At 43.8% G+C, this 25329-nt stretch overlaps 1 pseudogene; it reads left to right on the top strand.

Annotated features, from left to right (window-relative positions):
- Positions 1–25329, top strand: part of LOC136495564 (ABC transporter G family member 25-like) — a 92402-nt pseudogene that overhangs the window by 20380 nt on the left and 46693 nt on the right.

Raw genomic sequence — 25329 nt, forward strand, 5'->3', positions numbered from 1 at the left:
GGATCCTTTCCCACTGTGAAGCCACAAGGAGGCCAACGGAGGAAGATTTGGACAAGGATTTTGACCCGAACGAGGAGGTAGGGATAAAGCCTTAGCTTGTAAATTTCGCTAAAGCTTTGGCTGTGTTACCTCTGCTAACACTTTGACCTGTCGTATATACAGGTCCCTCCTAAAACTCAGAAAAGACGATGTCAACATCCGCGACATCTCGCTGGACAAGACGGAGTAGAGGAAAGGAGAGCAGAGGCAACAGCCATAGAGACGGCCATTGAGGCCTCTGCTCCACAACCTCAAGACACAACCACGAACACGACTACCAAGTCAAAGAGGAAACGAGGGGATAGAAAAGCAAACCAATATCCAGATAAGGCATGCTATGTGATAACGGAGGTCAGGCCAGCAGGGGAGATCCTTGAGCTGAAGGAATTCAGAGGACGATTCCGTAATACTGATCGAGGCCCTAGTAAGAGATAAATTAAACCCAGCAATCCCTAACTAGAAAGAGGTACCAGAGAAGAAAAAGGATGAACTATGGGATAAGCAGCTGAAGCTCAATTTTAGATTTCTAGAGGGTAAATAAGGACTGGTAAAAAATGCTGTCAAGATCATGGGAGAGTCATTCCAATGTTGGAGGTCGGAGATCAACAAGAAGTATATCCAAAAGGGGTTAACTCCCTTCAATGACTTCAGGCAACATAACTCCTAGTCAATGGGAGGAGCTCGTGGCTCAGAAGACTTCACCGGAGGCATTGGAGCTCAGTGCCCATAACACCGAGCTAGTGAAAAGGAACAAACACCACCATCATCTAGGCTCCTCGTGGCTACTATGCTAAGGAATAGTAGTTTAGAAAGATGGACGAAGAGGCCGCAACTTCTGGAAATATCGATGTGAAGAATTTGAAAGGTACGCTCAAGGAATTGGATATATGCAAGGAGTATAGAATCATCCAGCGGTAATCTTAAGATTGATAAGCCAGAGACCCAAGAGGCAGTATTAAGGATACTAAAATATGCTGAAGACAAGGAGAAGGGCTCATTCAATCCTTCCAGAGAGAGGGACGAGCTTAGCCTTGGCTTAGGAAACAACGAGCACACAGGCCACACCAGGGGGCTAGGGAAAAGGACTGACCTAGAAGCATGGATTCGAAGAGGATAGGCACATGTACAAGAAACATGGCAGAGACTGGGAGGCTAATCATGAGCTCCAAGTGAAGGCACTAGTTGCGAAGGCGCTAGGGAGCAAGGACTGTCTATGGAGCCACAAATATTAATGGCGCCACCTGGGAGAACTGACATTAGTTGGCAGCCCTCCGGAAGTTCCTAGCAGCCAAGGTTCCACTACAGCCACAACCCCCGTCGATCGCATACGGGAATCAACTAGTTGCACCTTGGTGTTTCTCAGCGGCAGGCAGAACATTGTGATGGAGGTGGCAACGGGTGTGGCACATCCTCCCAGGTGGCTTACACCACAATAATAAGATACTGCCGGACTACACTAGGGTTGAGGTGCATACCATGAAGCCCTGAGTTAATGTAGTGGAGGATAGACTATGCAACTCCTGAGGGGCTGGTGTTACTTAGAGACGTAATGGGGTAGTTCATCCTCTAGCATAAACGAGACATTATATTGACTGCTTCTTCGCCTGCCTCCCCCTCTCTCAAACTTGGAGCGAGTTGTTGATGGATGGGGAGATATTATCACCATCTCGTGACCACCACATTCTTGAGATGCCACAATCTTCCTCGTCTCCTAGCGAGCATGTGCCTGATAAGCCACAACCTTCTCCAGCTCGTACCGAGCAAGTGCATGATGAGATGCCACAATCTTCTCAACAAGCGTAGCTGATACATGAACAATGAGTACCTCTTGAAGAAGGTGATGCACAAGAAGATGAGGACGTGCCTGAATGGGAACTTCAAAAGAAGCATCCAATCACCATAAGGCCAATTTATGTTCTAATGAAAGACGTCTTGTCGGTGCACAAGTGGTATGTCCATGACCAGTTTAAGCCTGAGAACCAAGTTAAAAATGTCCCAACATGGGCTTCTGAGGAGGTCGTCACTAGCAAAGTCCACCAAATAGCAAAGAAGTATCCAAATGTTGATTCCATCAAATGGTCAAAGGATTGCCCGAAAACATATGAAAGAGGCAAGCCCTTCCTATCAAATCAGGGACATCCAGCACCTAACACTTGGAATGAGAAGGTTCCATGATTGGTACTTGTGTGTTCTCCTAATGAGCATAGACCTCATACAAGCATGCTTCCCCACCGGCACATTTAGAAGCCTAGCCGGGAAAAATTATCTTTGAGTTCAGTGACATGCAGACATGCTTTCACCTCGAAGCAATGGAAATGAATCTAATTCACACGTGGTGCTTGTAAGTCCTTGCCCTCCCGATATGATATGAATGTAATCTTTGGATTTTGTTGTAACTAACACACGCCGTGATTTATAGAATGCAAGTGCATATTGTAAAACAAATACCAAGTGTGAAAGCCGGGTATATAGACCCTCAAGCTATAGCACAAATAAATTTTAATTTCCATAGACAGTGAAAACTGGATGCCAAAGTGCTAGCTGTTGGAAAGACCCTTTGGGAGAAAGAGGACATCTGTGCGAAGAAACTTAGGCAAGAGTCCCTTAAGGTTTCAGGCATACATTGCCCTAGGCTTTTAAAAATCTCCAACATCACTCTACTATATGGCTACCATACAACTTCGAGTTAGTTGAACTCTATACTTAAAGCTTTGTTCGATATATTTTATTCGATGCAAAAGAGCTTATCTAGTTCTACGATTAAATTCATGCAGCAACCACTAGATTTGTATAGGCATCGATATTGGGAGGAGCATGGCATGTGTCTTTGATTCAATAGATAGGGACCCAGTGACATACAAAGACTTCATATCGATTCTCAAAACATATACATATCGATAATCCTCATTAGCTTATATGTTTGTATATATACTTGTAACGTTCACTTTTGGAATACTAACAAGTTGTATTTGCTAAAATAATTCGAATAGGGCATTCAGGTTCTATGTCGATAAACATCATGGAAGGCATGATCCAGTAAGGAAGGAAAGGCTGGCTATAAAAATACTATGTGTGGTAGGTGTAACTTACTTTAGTACTCCATTACATTGTTGTCAAAAGCATTACTTAACATTTCCATATGCAAAACACAGTGCCCCAAGCAGAAGTCTAGGAGTGTACATTGTGGATACTATGTATGTTCTATGATGAGTAACACCGGTGCCTGCAGGAGACACCCCTTAAGGGTAAGTTTGAACCTATTCACCCATAGTATAAAAACTTCGCACATGATATGAAATACTAAACCAAAACTTGTTCTCTTGTAGTCGAAAGAAGAGAAAGAAATGAAAAGAGACCCATACAAGGATGACCAACTCTTAGAGCTCATCGGCGACCTTTGCAACTTCATATTGGACCAGATTGTACACGTCAAAGACACCTACCATGATCAAGATTATGACTTAGGTAGAAATCCTCAGTACCAACACCTTCGTGAGACTAAAAGGCTAACTCTAGGCCGTTGATAACAATGTGTATGGAATTTGACATTGGTCTTATCTTGTGGGACGGTTTAGACTTATGGAATGAATTAGACTTGTGAATTATGTCTATTTAATGATAGATTGTATATATTCTTGTGAATTGGACTTGTAATGGTAGTTTATATAATGCTCTTGTGCTTGTTGTCAGATTTCAATTATATATGTTCTAGTCAGATTTAAATTATATATGCATATATATATATGTTCTGGTTGAATTTGAATTATAAATTTGAATTTTTTTTACAGGAAAAATGTACTGTAGGGGCGGTTCTAGACTTGAATCGTCCCTACAAACAGGTATTATAGGAGCGACTGGTATTATAGCCGCCCCTATAAATCAATTTGTAGGGGCAGCTGATAACAACAATAGCCTCTAAAAATCGATTTGTAAGGGCGGTCTGAGAACCGCCTCTACAAATGCATAATTTGTAGACACCGTATGGTAGGGGCGGCTGGCCGAGCCGACTCTATAAAGCCTCACCAGCCGCCCCTAGAAATCATTCCTGTAGTAGTGGTTACATGAATTTAATCATGTGGTGGCTATAAATTGCAAGGGGTGTGTTTCTTGCCAAGTGGCTACGAGACTGCGACTGCATATTTGTACCAACCTATGTGTTGTTTACAGGTATCCGGGAGTGTGGTTCATAACTCGCTGTGGTTTATTGTTCGAGAATCACTTTGACGTCCATCATTTCAAGCTCTGTATTTTCGATTTGGGAAAATTGGTTTCATAACATCGAAAGATCACGACATTTGGAAAATACCACCGAAAGATATCCGTCACGGAAAATACCACTGAAAGAATGGTCTGTTACCGTCAAATAGCATTCTGTCATGCTGACTGCTATCACCGTGAATCCCTCCTGTCCAGACACCTTTCTTTCCCAATCTAGTGGCTCTCTGTCTAGCATGTAGCTCCATCGCCCAGGACCAGCTGTGGTAGCTACGCCTGTGCTGCCGAGAACTTAATCGGCCACCGCACTACTAGGATGGAGGCCGAGTGCCTCCTGGCCTAGCGCCGCTGCTGTGGCCAGGGACAAGGTCACCTCCCTGCATGCGCGCCACACCGAGGTCGAGGCCGAGACCAACTGTCGCCACGCTGCGCGCTGGCGCGGGCAGCCTCATGCGCGAGGCCAGCCGACGGGGCAAGCCATCAACATCACCAAGATTCTAGCCCTGGCGTCCTGAAGGTGCGCCTTCAGCATGAGCCCAGCGTCGCAATTGCCATTGACAGCTTTGGGCGTCAAGGTCCAGTAGCCGTTCCCGCACCATGCTTTGGAGAATGGTAGCGCCACGCCAAGGTGATGCCGAGCTCACCGAGTGTGAGAAGTCCTGTCACACCCAATTTTAAGGATAAAATTGAATGCACAAAACTCATGTGTGCCTAGGAATCAATCACACACACAAGCTAACAAATTATATAAAGTATCATCATGGTGTCTCATACATCAGATTCATAATATAACTTAGTCTTATACATCACAGCGGAAAATAAAAGGTAACTCTCTCAGTGGGGCTTCATCATAGGGAAGGTCAACTGGTTGACCACAAGCGTAAAAATCCTCAGGGAATTCCTCATATCCATTGTCATCTGTTACCCATCCGGGGTTTTATCCAAATAAAGAAAATAAACAAGTGTAAGTACATCCCGTACTTAACAAGTTAACATTGGGTTATGAAGCTCAAAAAGGTTGACTCTGGTTTACTGCGGTTAGCATTTTTAGTAAGTCAACCTTTTATTCTCAGGTATTATCAAATTATGCTTAAGCTCCCATTTAATCCCATAAGAACATATATCAGGGGCAAATGTACCATATATAATCATAGAACAACTTAAATGATCAACAACAAGTAACCAGTTATTCTGTGAGTTTTCTGGGCCGCTCGTGACCGTGAGCACGGACTGTTATAATAGTTTGTTACCCTCTGCAGAGGTGGTGCACATTCACCGCGAGTCATGATTCCCATATGCCCGGGTTAATTACTCCCATGTCACTGCCAAGGTGAGCGGGCAGGGTACACTATGAAGCCATTTCATAGGTTTCTCTAACAAGTTAGGGCTGCTAGGTTTCCTTGGCAGGCAGATGTAGGAACCCCCCTTTCCTATGGCACACATCCATCGTGGCTATACACATAGGAACAGAGGTAGCCCTATACCCAATGTGGCAAGCCCCATTTGAGCCGAAAAAGGTAACCTCTAACTAGCTAGAAAAGGTCCTATTACTGAGCTAAAGTTAGAGCCATATGACTCTCCTAGTTGCACTATCAGTCCCAGCTTTTGCCGACAGATAAGTCCTTATGGAGGGCCAGGAGCAACATGATCAAAAGTCATTTGCACCTTCGCCCTATGGAACAGTTGTTATAAATCATGTTATACTTTTAGTTCCATAGAATCATCCATCATCATGTAGATCATGTTCAGTTAGAGCACTAGCAATCTACCCATATGCAATTACCCCATAGGAGTCAAGGGAACAAGGCATCAAATGTCTAGAATGTCCTTAGGGTTATCCAAATTAGACACATGCACATTGTCGCAGAATCGACCAATTTATAAGAATACAAGTACAATGGCAATCCGCAAGCGGTCGCACTATCATACTTGAACCCATATAAACCCGGTAGTCCGTCGAGTACCACGACGGGTCTCGATAAACGATTTACAACAACCAAGATCGTACAGGATTCAACATACATGCCACATATTACATAAAGTTCATAGATACTTTTCATCATCAGAGTACGAATAAAAGTTATTACAAACCGAGTTTGATAAATAAAGCGGAAGCAAATAAGTTCGAAGATAAAGTTTCCAACATAGTTTGATATAGTACCAAGCCAGATCACGGTCCACAAAAGCAAAGATAGGAATTACTACAGAAGCCTGCCCAAGGCTTACTCCTTATCCACAGCGGGATAGAAGCAACTCTTGCAATAACCATGATACACAGTGCCATCTGCAACAATGGGAAAATAAACCCTGAGTACGAGAAGGTACTCAGCTAGACTTACCCGTCATGAACCAGAAATAAAATGACTCCAAGGATTATGCAAGGCTATATAAGTGAACGTAACTTGACAACATTTTGCGTAAAAGGCAATTTACCCGTTGTACCATTATGATTCCTTTATCAAGTTAATTATGACTATCCATTTCTAGATTAGCAACTATCCTGTGCCAAACATGTGGTATATCATTTAGAAGCATACAATAGTAACCATAGCAGGTATTGTGATTCCATATTCATCTGAACCATCATGTTTCATAATATAGTTACTACGATGTTGGGACTAGCCAAGTTTCTCACTATCCAGGAGAGACGGCGATTTGGATCGATTTCAACCAGCTGGGAATTTATTCCTAACACAAACCCAGATCTACTAGCCACGATAGTCTTAGGTCACCTTTGGTACAACTCCGGTACACATTTCGTGGGTCCGTACTGCGCCGCACAATCCTGGAACACCAGATGCCAGGATGCTCAGGCCAAGCCTGCCCTTGGGCTCAATCTGATCAGTTCCCCGGAAGGAGCGCACAACAGAATGATTCTCGGCCTGAGTTGAATTACTCGGCTTCGCGGTCGGAACGAGTTATCCTGGCCAGCTAAGTGAGAGGCATGCATTCAATCTTGTCAGAAGCGCCAACAACAGTACGGTCCTTAATCGACACAGACGGGGATAAATCCACACCCAAGACCTCCATGTCTTGTTGCTTCTCTATCGACTTCCCGTCCGGGTCTCGATTTACTTTTACCACATGGTTCTGTTCCACGATAGCAGATATAGCCAACCGTGCTCCGGTATCCACCTATATCTCGTAGGTGACAGGACATCACCCGACTTCTACCGGTCTAAGCATGGCTAAGCATATATTCGATCCTAGACCTATACCGGTTAAAGGGTTAATATCTGGACAAGGAATGTACATGCATCAAGTGGTTTCATTCAACTCTTATAACCTAATGCATCAATCATAAATACGTAAGTAAACATTTATAAATTACTGGGCGACTTATAATGCTCCGGGGCTTGCCTCGCAGAAAGGAAGTAGGGCGATGGTCAGGACACTCCGGAAGATCCTTAGGGTTCTGCTCCACGCCTTCGGGAGCTGCGGCTTGCGGATCCTCCTGCGGGTTCCCTTCCTCTGCTTCTTCGAATTCCAGCAACGTGATCTCTTCCTCCGATCCTAGATGTATGAGTATGGTATAAGTATTACGAATGCATATATGTTAACAAGTGCATCACGTTGTTTGAGTAGGTGCATATCTCTTCTCGATTATTACTTAACTACTTCTACAATGCATCGATTATGCCACAAACAGTAGCTACTTGTTTCACTCATAATTGGAGTTCTACAAATCCAAAATTAGTGATCCAGGACTTTCTGGAAAGCTTATCAAATTCTCTACAACTTTGTTATTAACCATTTTTACAGTACACATCAGTTTCAACATGCAACTCATCACACTCTAGAATCAGTCTGGAAACTATTTAACATGCAATGTAAAGTAATAATACTTCTACTTCATGTAATCATTCAAAATTTGACAACCTAGACTCTACCACTAGTTTAAGCATACCAGATACAGTTAAGATAATATAAAGGTGAAGTCCAAACTATTTATTTAAATGCCTTTATTATTTTATTTAGATATCTAGGTTAAATAATAAACATATATCAGATGTACTTCATAAATTCTCAAAAATTTACAGTGCCTTACTAATGCTATAAAAGGACTACTATATAAATTTCATGTCATTTTACTGAGTAGAACATTCTATACAAAAATGATAAGGCAGCAAGGCTTGAAATAGCATAAATGGAAAATCCTATTGAAAAGTGTCAAGCAATAGATTTCCCATTTTTATTAACATACATATGGTACTAGGATTACCTCCAACAAATTTCATGAATTTTGGACTCATAAATAATTTATAAAAAATCATGCAAGGATTGACTAGCCATAAAAGAAAAATCTATAACTATAAATCTACCCATGCACTGGTCCTCAAATTTTTGCCAAAGTTCACATATGCTAAGACTAGCTTACCACAAAAATTTTATAATTTTTGGAGCAAAGGAACTCTAGATATAAAATAAACAAATTTGAATGTATTCAAAAGCACATCTCAAATCCTTATTTAAATCTTCAGAAATTTCTACTGTTGAAGACAAGAACATATTTTTCCTAAATACTACACTTCCTAAGGAACACAACCATATTTATTTCACAATTTTAGGAGCTACCAAACTGAAGATACAAAATTCACAAAACAAATCAAAAACTAGAATATTTGAACTAGCCTACAACACTGCTGTCGCTGACCGGTGGGACCCGCTGGTCAGGGGACCCCACGCGTCAGTGACACGGAGCAGAGCAGCGGCGCTGCTGGGCACTGCGCGGCTGCGGCTCGTCGACGGCGAGCTTCGCCGGCGGTAACATCTTCACTACACGTCCTACGTGACCTAGCGAAGCGCTTGAGCCACTTGGCCGGTCCTTTTTCCGACCCTAGAGCTGACGGCGGCGACCATGGCGGAACGGCGGGGCTAGACCACGGCGGTACGCTGGCGTGGGCTACGGTGGCTCGAACGGATGCTGCGCCGAGCATCACCGAGCTGCGGTAGAGCTATCAAGTGCCCTAACGCGGCCTGGGATGGACGGTGGCGACGTGGCCACGGAGACGGAGTCCGCGGCAGAGCTCCGGTGAGCATTTGCACGACACTGGGGCTTATCGAGCTCAGTCAGCGGGCATGGGAGGAAGCAGTGGGTCGCTGGGGAGACGGTGGAGCTATGGTGGTGGTGCTGGAGTGGCTAGGCGCGAGCTGTGCGCGGCTATGGCGACGGCGAAGCTGCGGGTGCTCGGCGGCTGCTGCAGCGAGGAAGAAAGGATGCCAGAAGCGAAATGGGAGCGCGACTGAGTGCGGGCGGGCGCTGGCGTGATGAAGGCATGCTCGGGCGCAGCGTGGCCTGGATGGGTAGAGCAGAGGCGACGCGCGGCCGTTTCTCCTCCATGCGGTGGCCATGGCCTGACGGCGATCGACCACTGAATCAGCCGATTCAGTTCGTCAGTCGCGAACGGTGATGCCTGACAGCGCGTTTTCAAGTCGACCTATCTGCTAATCCGTTGCTCCTAAGCGAAAACGATCTACATGAATTTCGTAGCCCGAAGTACCAGCTACAACTTTGGTTCAAGCACCTCGTTCTAATTCGCAACAGAGACGGAGTAATATCGTGCTCAACATCGGCTGTCAGTCGGTCAGTCGATCAACCACTTAGAAAATTTGCTAAGTGTGGGAAGCTGGATTTTGCTGGTTTTTGTGGGACCCATTCAAGCATGTTAGAAGCTAAATCAATCCCTGACCCAAAAATAAAAGTTGTTCCTTATGTCAAACACTACAACTTTGCTTTAGTGAACTCCTCCATGCAAGGTCTCTAACACCTAGTTCAACTTTAGTCAAACATGTCACCTTGAAATCATGATACATACTCAAACCATGGCTAAATGACCAAACTAGCCCTAGCCTTAAATACCAAAGTTGTTCATGATAATATCCTAAGCATGTTTGACCAACTTGCAAGGCCATCCAATCATTTTATGTAGTGGTCACTCATAGAGCTATCCAGGTCAACACATGAAATATCACTTAAGTGCTTGATTATGAAATGTGGCCTTCATGAACAAGGTTCCTTTTGTTAACCTAAGTGTAGCTAAGGTGTTTTAGTGACTAGCATTACCCACTTGCATTCATTTGTACAAGATCATATGCATATGTTCCAAGAAACACGAGATAACAAGCAATGTTTCATATGTTTCGATCAAATGTTTCAATTGTAAATGATGATTTATGAATGCTTGATGCTCATGCTCATGTTATGCAAGTCAAGTTATGCAAGGCTAACACCCGAGGTGTTACAGCCCCTCCCCCTTATAAAAATCTTGTCCCGAGATTTGCAAGACCTACCATTCTCGGAAAAAGGCGGGATAAACTTCTCGTAGATAATCTTCTCTTTCCCACGTAGCATCTTGTTCACTATGATTGTTCCACACCACCTTATAGAACTTAATGATCTTACTCCTTGTCACTCTCTCCATCTCTTCTAATACTCGAATTGGCTTTTCTTCATAGGTCAAATCCGATTGAAGCTGCACGTGGGTGGGTGCAATCGCTTCTTCTGGTACTCGAAGACATTTCTTTAGCTGAGAAACATGGAACACATCAAAGATTGCACTCATCTCTGGTGGTAGTTGTAGCTTATACGCAACATTTCCTTTTCGTTCCAAAATTTTGTATGGCCCTACATATCTTGGTGAAAGCTTCTTTTTCATCCCAAATCTTTTCACACCTTTCATGGGTGATACTCTCAAGTATACATAGTCACCCACTTCAAAAGTTAGTGGTCTTCTTCTCCTGTCGGCATAACTCTTCTGTCTTGATTGAGCTGCCTTCATGTGCTGTTGGATGATACGTACTTGTTCTTTGGCTTCATTGACAAAATCAATACCAAAGTATCTCCTTTCATCGGGCTCAATCCAATTCAATGGAGTTCTGCACTTTCTGCCATACAAGGCTTCAAATGGAGCCATTTTGATACTCGCTTGATAACTGTTGTTATAGGAGAATTCAGCTAAAGGTAACCATTTCTCCCATGACCCTTTTGAAGATATAACACAAGCTCTAAGTAAATCTTCTAGGATTTGGTTTACTCTCTCTGTCTGTCCTGAAGTTTGCGGATGATAAGCTGAACTTCTGATTAGCTTGGTTCCCAAAGCTTGGTGTAAGTGTTCCCAGAAACGAGCTATGAACTGTGGTCCTCTATCTGAGATTATGGTCCTGGGTACTCCATGCAATCTCACGATCTGGGACACATATATCTCAGCGTACTTCCCAACTATATACCGTGTATTCACGGGTATAAAGTGTGCTGACTTAGTAAGACGATCAACAATGACCCAGATTGAATCGTGACCTTGTTGCGTTGTTGGAAGGCCTGTGATAAAGTCCATGCTAATTTCCTCCCATTTCCATCCTGGAATAGGCAATGGCTGAAGTAATCCAGCAGTTTTCATATGGACGGCTTTCACTCTACTATAGTTATCACACCTAGCAACATAGGCTGCGATCTCTTTCTTCATCTTAGTCCACCAAAAACGGGTTCTTAGATCTTGATACATCTTACTACTACCCGGGTGGATAGACAATTTGGATGAGTGAGCTTCTTCTAAAATTTGTTTCCTTAGCTCACGGTCTTTTGGTACCACTAGTCGGTCCTCAAACCATAATACACCTCTTTCGTCCAATCTAAAATGTTTGGTTTCTTGCTCTTGCATTTTTCTCTTGATGTGACTTATTCCTACATCTGTCTGCTGTAGTTCTATGATTTTGCCCTCAAGCGAACAACTGATTGTGATACTATGGAGTACAGCAGGATGTAGCAAGTTGAATCCATCTTCCAATGGTGCTTCCATAGTGTTGCAATGGGACTTCCGACTAAGTGCATCGGCTACTACATTAGCTTTACCCGGATGGTAATGCACTTCCAAATTATAGTCCTTAATCAATTCCAACCATCTACGTTGTCTCATGTTCAGTTCTGGCTGGGTAAAGATATACTTGAGGCTTTTATGATCAGTATAGATATGACATACATTGCCCAACAAGTAATGTCTCCATATCTTTAATGCATGGACAACGGCTGCCAGTTCCAAATCATGTGTAGGGTAGTTGACTTCATGTTTCCTCAATTGCCGAGAGGCATATGCAATTACTCTCCCTTCTTGCATAAGCACACATCCCAAACCTATTCCTGATGCATCACAAAATACATCAAAAGGCTTTTCAATGTCTGGTTGTGCTAGCACAGGTGCTATAGTCAACAAAGTTCTGAGGGTGTGAAAAGCTGTTTCACATTCTTGCGTCCATTTGTATTTCTCATCTTTCTGAAGTAGTCTGGTCATAGGCTTAGCTATTTTTGAGAAATCTGGAATAAACCGACAATAGTATCCTGCTAACCCCAGGAAACTCCGAACTTCATGGACCGAAGTTGGGGCTTTCCAATCCATGACCTCTTGTACTTTTGATGGGTCTACTGAGATTCCATCTCTTGATAAAATGTGACCTAAGAAAGGTACTTTGCTCATCAAAAATTCACATTTGCTAAACTTGGCATATAGCTTATGCTCCCTCAATCTAGGATAGGACAATCCTCAGATGCTCTTCATGATCTGACTCATTTTCTGAATAAATCAATATGTCATCGATAAACACGACCACGAACTTATCAAGTTCGGGCATGAATACCGAGTTCATCAGGTACATGAAATAGGCTAGGGCATTTGTTAGTCCGAAAGACATAACCAAATACTCGTATAAGCCGTACCTAGTAGAGAAAGCGGTTTTAGGTATATCCTCCGGTCTGATCTTTATCTGATGGTAACCTGATCTCAAGTCAATTTTGGAGAATACCTTTGCCTTTGCTAGCTGATCGAACAAGATGTCAATGTGGGGCAATGGATATTTGTTCTTGATGGTCACAGCATTGAGTGGTCTGTAATCTACACACATTCTCAGTGACTGATCCTTCTTTTTCACAAACAATGCTGGGCATCCCCACGGAGATGAGCTAGGTTGGATAAGACCTTTGTCCAATAGGTCTTGCAATTGAACCTTAAGTTCTGCTAACTCATTGGGTGGCATTCTATAGGGCCTTCTGGATATGGGTGCGGTACCTGGCACTAATTCAATCTTAAATTCCACGTCCCTATCCGGTGGTAGACCTGGTAATTCCTCTGGAAATACATCCGGAAACTCACAAACCACTGGAATATCACATATGGTGGTGGCTTGGATAGCACAGGCTAAATGTTGGGGTTCGAAATCGCGGGAGAGTGGAACTAGAAAAGCATTCCCTCCCGTGGGTTCTCTCAACATAATAGTGCGGGTGCTAGTGTCAATAAGAGCACCATGATACTTCATCCAATTCATGCCTAAGATTACACTTATCGACAACCCCGGCAATATTATCAAATCTGTTGTGTACTCCCTCCCTTGTATCAAGATGAGTACATTTTTGACTATCTTTTTGGTAGTAACAGTTCCCCCTGCTGAACTTATGTTAAAACCCCCTTTACTTACTTCTATAATTTCTTGATCATGTCTAGATGCAAATGCTTGACTCATAAATGAATGAGAAGCTCCCGAATCAAATAAAACAACAGCGGGATGCTTGTTGACGAGAAACATACTAGCCGTGACAACTTCTCCGACGGGCACTTCCTCCACAGCGGTATAATGCACTTGTCCCTGACGTGCCCTGGCATTCACCTGCCTCTGATTGTTCTGATTTGGGTTGCTATTCCTCTTGGGGTGGGGGCACTCCTTGGACCAATGACCCAGTTGGTTGCAGTTGAAACAAGGTTGATTATTTCTGAATCTGGCGGAGCTAGTCCTGATTACCATTTCCTTTTGGTAAGGCAATAGTGAACGCCTTACGAAACGGTTTCTGTGGCCTGTTATTCTGAGCTTTCAGGTGGTGGAGGCCTGAACTTGGGTGCAGGTGGACGGAATTGTGGCCTAGCTGTGACAGGCGCTTTTGACTGGAAAGATCCGGATGCACCGGCCTCATATGCTCTCTTGCGACCTTCAGCAACTGCATGCATGTTGTTGTGGTTTTCTTGGGTCAAGGCATCACTAATAAACTCATTGTACGTGGCACATCTAGAATTTGCCATAGTCTTCATTAATTTGGTACCCAGACCTCGCTTGAAACTCTCAATCTTTTTCTCTTCAGTATCCACGAAACTTGGAGCATATCTTGCCAAGTTGTTGAATGCGTGCATATATTCTGTAAGTGACTTTGTTCCCTGAGTGAGCCTCATAAATTCGGCTGCTTTCATGCGCATCAGGCCCGGGGGAATATGGTGTCCCCTAAAAGCCAGCTTGAATTGATCCCAGGTCACTCTCGCATTAGCAGGCAGAGATGATAGGAAGTGTGTCCACCAGATTCCTGCTGGTCCTTGCAGCTGATGAGAAGCATATTCAGCTTTCAGGTGCTCTGTGACCCTTAGCAGACGAAATTTTTGCTCGATGGTATTCAGCCACTCATTGGCTTGCAGTGGTTCCTCTGCCACCTTGAAGATCGGAGGCTTCGTGTCCAGAAACTCCTTAAATGAACTGTGCTAATTTGGCTCAGGCCCCTGGTTGCTGTGGGTGGCCACGAGCAGTGTTTTGCGCGATGAGGCGCAAAGCTTCCTCCATTGTCCTTTGGCTCCCTAGGAACTGGGTAAAAATTCCTGAGCAGACGGTGGCGGTGGGGGTGGCAAGTCATTCCTGGTTGCCATCCTGGCTGCCACCAGCTCCAGCATGGGTGCGCGTCATCTGTGAAGTTGCAACAATAAGCGATTATTGGTTGATGCCAAGAGATTGCAGATGAATTAGTTACTCATGCCAAACTGAAATTACTGGAGAAAATTCTCAAAAGCACAATAAAAACAGAGGCATAACAATTCATTCTCGCAACATGACATCACCAATTTGACCACTTATCGTGCTCATAACGCATGCAATTTTAAAGCGTGATTACCGACAAAGTACTGGAATTGCATTGACGTTCATCCAAACGTGCGATTAACATTACATGATAGTCTGGTTACTAATGCCAACATTGGAACTACAGGTCCATTACATGAATAAAGGTGATACATTAGGCTTCCCACTACATGCTAAGCGATCTAATCCTCATCATGATCACTATCGAGGTCAGACGCAGAATCATCTCCTTCCTCAGGTTCTACTTCTTCTTCAGGCTCCACTTCTTCTTCCTCGTACCCTTCTAGATCCATTTCTGTGGCTCCAGGTGGTACATAAGGGTGGAGCTGATTGTGCAGTAGATGAACCTCTTCATGCAGATTATCGTTGTATTCTTCCGCATTGGCCAGCTGCTGTCCCAGCTCAAACTGTCGAGCCCTCAGGACATCTTCCCTGGACCAAGCTGCATTTCGCTGGTGAGTTAACCGAGTCATCTCTTCAGTGAGCCTCTCAATCTCGGCGTCGTGCTCCCTCTGAAGCTGACGTCGGTCCTCGCGGGCATGACCAAGAGCGCCGGACACACGTCTGAGGCTACCTTCAACTCCATCTAACACTCTCATCACTGCGAACATGGCGCTCATGGAAGGGTTATCGCTGTTTTGCCCTTCTGCTGCACCAATCTCCAAAGATCTTCCTCTTGCCTGCTGCCATGAGTCAGTGAAGGGATTGCCCCTCGGAAAAACTCCAACCAAAGCGGCTACCAGCTCCTGAGGAAAACGATCCATGATATCCCTCAGGATCCCAAAGGCTGCCCTGCCAGCTGCTTCTTCAGCAGTCCTGCCAGTCGACTCATAACACCAACCTATCCACTCAGAATCGTCACCTCGGGGACGAACAACGGCCTCCACAGTAACTAAGAGACCTTCTCCCAACCGCTCATTCACCCAGAAGTAGCGGGGTTCCATTCCATCAGGATAACCTACATAGCTGAGCACTCTCCACAAGAGTGTAGGCATCCCAAACTCTCCAAGGAACGTGTGACAGTTGACGGGTACGTGGAGCAAGCTGACGGCTAGGAGCTCTGCCTCCGGTGGACTTGCGAGCAGTCTGCTTGGTGCGTGCCATCTGCACCATTAACATGTACCCTTTGGTGAGACAAAGCCATACTGGATAAGAGTTACATAACCGAGTAAGAATTTTATAAGGGGAGGAACAATGTAGTTATGTGTATGGTAATTTAACATGATGCATGCTTGTTCCGTACGTCCTCACAAACTTAGGAAAAATTTGTTTCTAACGGTAGACATGGTGGCATACATACGTTCTCTCATATATATCGTAACTAGTCGAGCTACACGTTTCGTTGTTAGTGTACCTAGCATAAAATTTCATTTCAGCCCTAAACCCATAATGAAATATGCAGAATGTAATTGTAAATACTTTCATATATGTATCCCCATACATATACTTCCGTATCAATCTACCCAACAATAATTTAAATCCACAATTAAATACGTACCATATACACATGCAAGCATGCATACATAGCCGTACCAAAGCTAACTCTTCCCGACCGCACGCTCACATCTTGCGGTCATACACTCATCTTACCTTGGCGTAGAGGCATTTGATCCATACATTACCACTCAAGTGAATGGCATCCATACTATAGCACGCCGTATGGACGACGAAGTAAAAACCCCCATGTTAGTACTTAAATAGCCACCTAATAGTCCTTACTTTGGGCATAAGGAAAGTGATCATTGGCACACTTTAGATTTCAAATACCTATTATATAACTATTAGTTGCTAGAAAAGGGTTTTTGGAAAACAAAAACTTTTGTTTTAAATACACTTGTGACAATTAACGTTGAACCCTGCTCTGATACCAGCTGTCGCAGAACCGACCAATTTATAAGAATACAAGTACAATGGCAATCCGCAAGCGGTCGCACTATCATACTTGAACCCATATAAACCCGGTAGTCCGTCGAGTACCACGATGGGTCTCGATAAACGATTTACAACAACCAAGATCGTACAGGATTCAACATACATGCCACATATTACATAAAGTTCACAGATACTTTTCATCATCAGAGTACGAATAAAAGTTATTACAAACCGAGTTTGATAAATAAAGCGGAAGCAAATAAGTTCGAAGATAAAGTTTCCAACATAGTTTGATACAGTGCCAAGCCAGATCACTGGTCCACAAAAGCAAAGATAGGAATTACTATAGAAGCCTGCCCAAGGCTTACTCCTCATCCATAGCGGGATAGAAGCAACTCTTGCAATAACCATGATACACAGTGCCATCTGCAACAATGGGAAAATAAACCCTGAGTACGAGAAGGTACTCAGCTAGACTTACCCGTCATGAACCAGAAATAAAATGACTCCAAGGATTATGCAAGGCTGTATAAGTGGACGTAACTTGACAACATTTTGCGTAAAAGGCAATTTACCCGTTGTACCATTATGATTCCTTTATCAAGTTAATTATGACTATCCATTTCTAGATTAGCAACTATCCTGTGCCAAACATGTGGTATATCATTTAGAAGCATACAATAGTAACCATAGCAGGTATTGTGATTCCATATTCATCTGAACCATCATGTTTCATAATATAGTTACTACTGATGTTGGGACTAGCCAAGTTTCTCACTATCCGGGAGAGACGGCGATTCGAATCGATTTCAACCAGCTGGGAATTTATTCCTAACACAAACCCAGATCTACCAGCCACTGATAGTCTTAGGTCACCTTTGGTACAACTCCGGTACACATTTCGCGGGTCCAGTACTGCGCTGCACAATCTGGAACACCAGATGCCAGGATGCTCAGGCCAAGCCTGCCCTTGGGCTTAGTCTGATCGTTCCCCGGAAGGAGCGCACAACAGAACGATTCCCGGCCTGAGTTGAATTACTCGGCTTCGCGGTCGGAACGAGTTATTCCGGCCAGCTAAGTGAGAGGCATGCGTTCAATCTTGTCAGAAGCGCCAACAACAGGTACGGTCCTTAATCGACACAGACGGGGATAAATCCACACCCAAGACCTCCATGTCTTGTTGCTTCTCTATCGACTTCCCGTCCGGTCTCGATTTACTTTTACCACATGGTTCTGTTCCACGATAGCAGATATAGCCAACCGTGCTCCGGTATCCACCTATATCTCGCAGGTGACAGGACATCACCCGACTTCTACCGGTCTAAGCATGGCTAAGCATATATTCGATCCTGGACCTATACCGGTTAAAGGGTTAATATCTGGACAAGGAATGTACATGCATCAAGTGGTTTCATTCAACTCTTATAACCTAATGCATCAATCATAAATACGTAAGTAAACATTTGTAAATTACTGGGAGACTTATAATGCTCCGGGGCTTGCCTCATAGAAAGGAAGTAGGGCGATGGTCAGGACACTCCGGAAGCTCCTCAGGGTTCTGCTCCACGCCTTCGGGAGCTGCGGCTTGCGGATCCTCCTGCGGGTTCCCTTCCTCTGCTTCTTCGAATTCCAGCAACGTGATCTCTTCCTCCGATCCTAGATGTATGAGTATGGTATAAGTATTACGAATGCATATATGTTAACAAGTGCATCACGTTGTTTGAGTAGGTGCATATCTCTTCTCGATTATTACTTAACTACTTCTACAATGCATCGATTATGCCACAAACAGTAGCTACTTGTTTCACTCATAATTGGAGTTCTACAAATCCAAAATCAGTGATCCAGGACTTTCTGGAAAGCTTATCAAATTCTCTACAACTTTGTTATTAACCATTTTTACAGTACACATCAGTTTCAACATGCAACTCATCACACTCTAGAATCAGTCTGGAAACTATTTAACATGCAATGTAAAGTAATAATACTTCTACTTCATGTAATCATTCAAAATTTGACAACCTAGACTCTACCACCAGTTTAAGCATACCAGATACAGTTAAGATAATATAAAGGTGAAGTCCAAACTATTTATTTAAATGCCTTTATTATTTTATTTAGATATCTAGGTTAAATAATAAACATATATCAGATGTACTTCATAAATTCTCAAAAATTTACAGTGCCTTACTAATGCTATAAAAGGACTACTATATAAATTTCATGTCATTTTACTAAGTAGAACATTCTATACAAAAATGATAAGGCAGCAAGGCTTGAAATAGCATAAATAGAAAATCCTATTGAAAAGTGTCAAGCAACTAGATTTCCCATTTTTCTTAACATACATATGATACTAGGATTACCTCCAACAAATTTCATGAATTTTGGACTCATAAATAATTTATAAAAAATCATGCAAGGATTGACTAGCCATAAAAGAAAAATCTATAACTATAAATCTACCCATGCACTGGTCCTCAAATTTTTACCAGAGTTCACATATGCTAAGACTAGCTTACCACAAAAATTTCATAATTTTTGGAGCACAGGAACTCCAGATATAAAATAAACAAATTTGAATGTATTCAAAAGCACATCTCAAATCCTTATTTAAATCTTCAGAAATTTCTACTATTGAAGCCAAGAACATATTTTTCCTAAATACTACACTTCCTAAGGAACACAACCATATTTATTTACAATTTTAGGAGCTACCAAACTGAAGATACAAAATTCACAAACAAATCAAAAACTGGAATATTTGAACTAGCCTACAACACTGCTGTCGCTGACCGGTGGGACCCGCTGGTCAGGGGACCCCACACGTCAGTGACACGGAGCAGAGCAGCGGCGCTGCTGGGCACTACGCGGCTGCGGCTCGTCGACGGCGAGCTTCGCCGGTGGTAACATCTTCACTACACGACCTACGTGAACTAGCGAAGCACTTGAGCCACTTGGCTGGTCCTTTTTCCGACCCTAGAGCTGACGGCGGCGACCATGGCGGAACGGCGGGGCTGGACCATGGCGGTACGCCGGCGTGGGCTACGGTGGCTCGAACGGACGCTGCGCCGAGCATCACCGAGCTGCGGCAGAGCTATCAAGTGCCCTAACGCGGCCTGGGATGGACGGTGGTGACATGGCCATGGAGACGAAGTCCGCGGCAGAGCTCCGGTGAGCATTTGCACGGCACTGGGGCTTACCGAGCTCAGTCAGCGGGCACGGGAGGAAGCAGTGGGTCGCTAGGGAGACGGTGGAGCTATGGTGGTGGTGCTGGAGTGGCTAGGCGTGAGCTGTGCACTGGCTATGGCGACGGCGGAGCTACGGGCGCTCGGCGGCTGCTGCTGCAGCGAGGAAGAAAGGACGCCAGAAGCGAAATGGGAGTGCGGCTGAGTGCGGGCGGGCGCTGGCGTGATGAAGGCGCGCTCGGGCGCAGCGTGGCCTGGCTGGGCAGAGCAGAGGCGACGCGCGGCCGTTTCTCCTCCACCCAGCGGCCATGGCCTAACGGTGGTCGGCCACTGAATCAGCCGATTTAGTTCGTCAGTCGTGAACGGTGATGCCTGACAGCGCGTTTTCAAGTCGACCTATCTGCTAATCTGTTGCTCCTAAGCGAAAACGATCTACATGAATTTCGTAGCCCGAAGTACCAGCTACAACTTTGGTTCAAGCACCTCATTCTAATTCACAACAGAGACGGAGTAATATCGTGCTCAACATCGGCTGCCAGTCGGTCAGTCGATCGACCACTTAGAGAATTTGCTAAGTGTGGGAAGCTGGATTTTGCTGGTTTTTGTGGGACCCATTCAAGCATGTTAGAAGCTAAATCAGTCCCTGACCCAAAATAAAAGTTGTTCCTTATGTCAAACACTACAACTTTGCTTTAGTGAACTCCTCCATGCAAGGTTTCTAACACCTAGTTCAACTTTAGTCAAACATGTCACCTTGAAATCATGATACATACTCAAACCATGGCTAAATGACCAAACTAGCCCTAGCCTTAAATACCAAAGTTGTTCATGATAATATCCTAAGCATGTTTGAGCAACTTGCAAGGCCATCCAATCATTTTATGCAGTGGTCACTCATAGAGCTATCCAGGTCAACACATGAAATATCACTTAAGTGCTTGATTATGAAATGTGGCCTTCATGAACAAGGTTCCTTTTGTTAACCTAAGTGTAGCTAAGGTGTTTTAGTGACTAGCATTACCCACTTGCATTCATTTGTACAAGATCATATGCATATGTTCCAAGAAACACGAGATAACAAGCAATGTTTCATATGTTTCGATCAAATGTTTAGTGATCCAGGACTTTCTGGAAAGCTTATCAAATTCTCTACAACTTTGTTATTAACCATTTTTACAGTACACATCAGTTTCAACATGCAACTCATCACACTCTAGAATCAGTCTGGAAACTATTTAACATGCAATGTAAAGTAATAATACTTCTACTTCATGTAATCATTCAAAATTTGACAACCTAGACTCTACCACTAGTTTAAGCATACCAGATACAGTTAAGATAATATAAAGGTGAAGTCCAAACTATTTATTTAAATGCCTTTATTATTTTATTTAGATATCTAGGTTAAATAATAAACATATATCAGATGTACTTCATAAATTCTCAAAAATTTACAGTGCCTTACTAATGCTATAAAAGGACTACTATATAAATTTCATGTCATTTTACTGAGTAGAACATTCTATACAAAAATGATAAGGCAGCAAGGCTTGAAATAGCATAAATGGAAAATCCTATTGAAAAGTGTCAAGCAATAGATTTCCCATTTTTATTAACATACATATGGTACTAGGATTACCTCCAACAAATTTCATGAATTTTGGACTCATAAATAATTTATAAAAAATCATGCAAGGATTGACTAGCCATAAAAGAAAAATCTATAACTATAAATCTACCCATGCACTGGTCCTCAAATTTTTGCCAAAGTTCACATATGCTAAGACTAGCTTACCACAAAAATTTTATAATTTTTGGAGCAAAGGAACTCTAGATATAAAATAAACAAATTTGAATGTATTCAAAAGCACATCTCAAATCCTTATTTAAATCTTCAGAAATTTCTACTGTTGAAGACAAGAACATATTTTTCCTAAATACTACACTTCCTAAGGAACACAACCATATTTATTTCACAATTTTAGGAGCTACCAAACTGAAGATACAAAATTCACAAAACAAATCAAAAACTAGAATATTTGAACTAGCCTACAACACTGCTGTCGCTGACCGGTGGGACCCGCTGGTCAGGGGACCCCACGCGTCAGTGACACGGAGCAGAGCAGCGGCGCTGCTGGGCACTGCGCGGCTGCGGCTCGTCGACGGCGAGCTTCGCCGGCGGTAACATCTTCACTACACGTCCTACGTGACCTAGCGAAGCGCTTGAGCCACTTGGCCGGTCCTTTTTCCGACCCTAGAGCTGACGGCGGCGACCATGGCGGAACGGCGGGGCTAGACCACGGCGGTACGCTGGCGTGGGCTACGGTGGCTCGAACGGATGCTGCGCCGAGCATCACCGAGCTGCGGTAGAGCTATCAAGTGCCCTAACGCGGCCTGGGATGGACGGTGGCGACGTGGCCACGGAGACGGAGTCCGCGGCAGAGCTCCGGTGAGCATTTGCACGACACTGGGGCTTATCGAGCTCAGTCAGCGGGCATGGGAGGAAGCAGTGGGTCGCTGGGGAGACGGTGGAGCTATGGTGGTGGTGCTGGAGTGGCTAGGCGCGAGCTGTGCGCGGCTATGGCGACGGCGAAGCTGCGGGTGCTCGGCGGCTGCTGCAGCGAGGAAGAAAGGATGCCAGAAGCGAAATGGGAGCGCGACTGAGTGCGGGCGGGCGCTGGCGTGATGAAGGCATGCTCGGGCGCAGCGTGGCCTGGATGGGTAGAGCAGAGGCGACGCGCGGCCGTTTCTCCTCCATGCGGTGGCCATGGCCTGACGGCGATCGACCACTGAATCAGCCGATTCAGTTCGTCAGTCGCGAACGGTGATGCCTGACAGCGCGTTTTCAAGTCGACCTATCTGCTAATCCGTTGCTCCTAAGCGAAAACGATCTACATGAATTTCGTAGCCCGAAGTACCAGCTACAACTTTGGTTCAAGCACCTCGTTCTAATTCGCAACAGAGACGGAGTAATATCGTGCTCAACATCGGCTGTCAGTCGGTCAGTCGATCAACCACTTAGAAAATTTGCTAAGTGTGGGAAGCTGGATTTTGCTGGTTTTTGTGGGACCCATTCAAGCATGTTAGAAGCTAAATCAATCCCTGACCCAAAAATAAAAGTTGTTCCTTATGTCAAACACTACAACTTTGCTTTAGTGAACTCCTCCATGCAAGGTCTCTAACACCTAGTTCAACTTTAGTCAAACATGTCACCTTGAAATCATGATACATACTCAAACCATGGCTAAATGACCAAACTAGCCCTAGCCTTAAATACCAAAGTTGTTCATGATAATATCCTAAGCATGTTTGACCAACTTGCAAGGCCATCCAATCATTTTATGTAGTGGTCACTCATAGAGCTATCCAGGTCAACACATGAAATATCACTTAAGTGCTTGATTATGAAATGTGGCCTTCATGAACAAGGTTCCTTTTGTTAACCTAAGTGTAGCTAAGGTGTTTTAGTGACTAGCATTACCCACTTGCATTCATTTGTACAAGATCATATGCATATGTTCCAAGAAACACGAGATAACAAGCAATGTTTCATATGTTTCGATCAAATGTTTCAATTGTAAATGATGATTTATGAATGCTTGATGCTCATGCTCATGTTATGCAAGTCAAGTTATGCAAGGCTAACACCCGAGGTGTTACAGCCCCTCCCCCTTATAAAAATCTTGTCCCGAGATTTGCAAGACCTACCATTCTCGGAAAAAGGCGGGATAAACTTCTCGTAGATAATCTTCTCTTTCCCACGTAGCATCTTGTTCACTATGATTGTTCCACACCACCTTATAGAACTTAATGATCTTACTCCTTGTCACTCTCTCCATCTCTTCTAATACTCGAATTGGCTTTTCTTCATAGGTCAAATCCGATTGAAGCTGCACGTGGGTGGGTGCAATCGCTTCTTCTGGTACTCGAAGACATTTCTTTAGCTGAGAAACATGGAACACATCAAAGATTGCACTCATCTCTGGTGGTAGTTGTAGCTTATACGCAACATTTCCTTTTCGTTCCAAAATTTTGTATGGCCCTACATATCTTGGTGAAAGCTTCTTTTTCATCCCAAATCTTTTCACACCTTTCATGGGTGATACTCTCAAGTATACATAGTCACCCACTTCAAAAGTTAGTGGTCTTCTTCTCCTGTCGGCATAACTCTTCTGTCTTGATTGAGCTGCCTTCATGTGCTGTTGGATGATACGTACTTGTTCTTTGGCTTCATTGACAAAATCAATACCAAAGTATCTCCTTTCATCGGGCTCAATCCAATTCAATGGAGTTCTGCACTTTCTGCCATACAAGGCTTCAAATGGAGCCATTTTGATACTCGCTTGATAACTGTTGTTATAGGAGAATTCAGCTAAAGGTAACCATTTCTCCCATGACCCTTTTGAAGATATAACACAAGCTCTAAGTAAATCTTCTAGGATTTGGTTTACTCTCTCTGTCTGTCCTGAAGTTTGCGGATGATAAGCTGAACTTCTGATTAGCTTGGTTCCCAAAGCTTGGTGTAAGTGTTCCCAGAAACGAGCTATGAACTGTGGTCCTCTATCTGAGATTATGGTCCTGGGTACTCCATGCAATCTCACGATCTGGGACACATATATCTCAGCGTACTTCCCAACTATATACCGTGTATTCACGGGTATAAAGTGTGCTGACTTAGTAAGACGATCAACAATGACCCAGATTGAATCGTGACCTTGTTGCGTTGTTGGAAGGCCTGTGATAAAGTCCATGCTAATTTCCTCCCATTTCCATCCTGGAATAGGCAATGGCTGAAGTAATCCAGCAGTTTTCATATGGACGGCTTTCACTCTACTATAGTTATCACACCTAGCAACATAGGCTGCGATCTCTTTCTTCATCTTAGTCCACCAAAAACGGGTTCTTAGATCTTGATACATCTTACTACTACCCGGGTGGATAGACAATTTGGATGAGTGAGCTTCTTCTAAAATTTGTTTCCTTAGCTCACGGTCTTTTGGTACCACTAGTCGGTCCTCAAACCATAATACACCTCTTTCGTCCAATCTAAAATGTTTGGTTTCTTGCTCTTGCATTTTTCTCTTGATGTGACTTATTCCTACATCTGTCTGCTGTAGTTCTATGATTTTGCCCTCAAGCG

The sequence above is a fragment of the Miscanthus floridulus genome, chromosome 12 (genome assembly GCF_019320115.1).
Source record: "Miscanthus floridulus cultivar M001 chromosome 12, ASM1932011v1, whole genome shotgun sequence".
NCBI lineage: Eukaryota > Viridiplantae > Streptophyta > Magnoliopsida > Poales > Poaceae > Miscanthus > Miscanthus floridulus.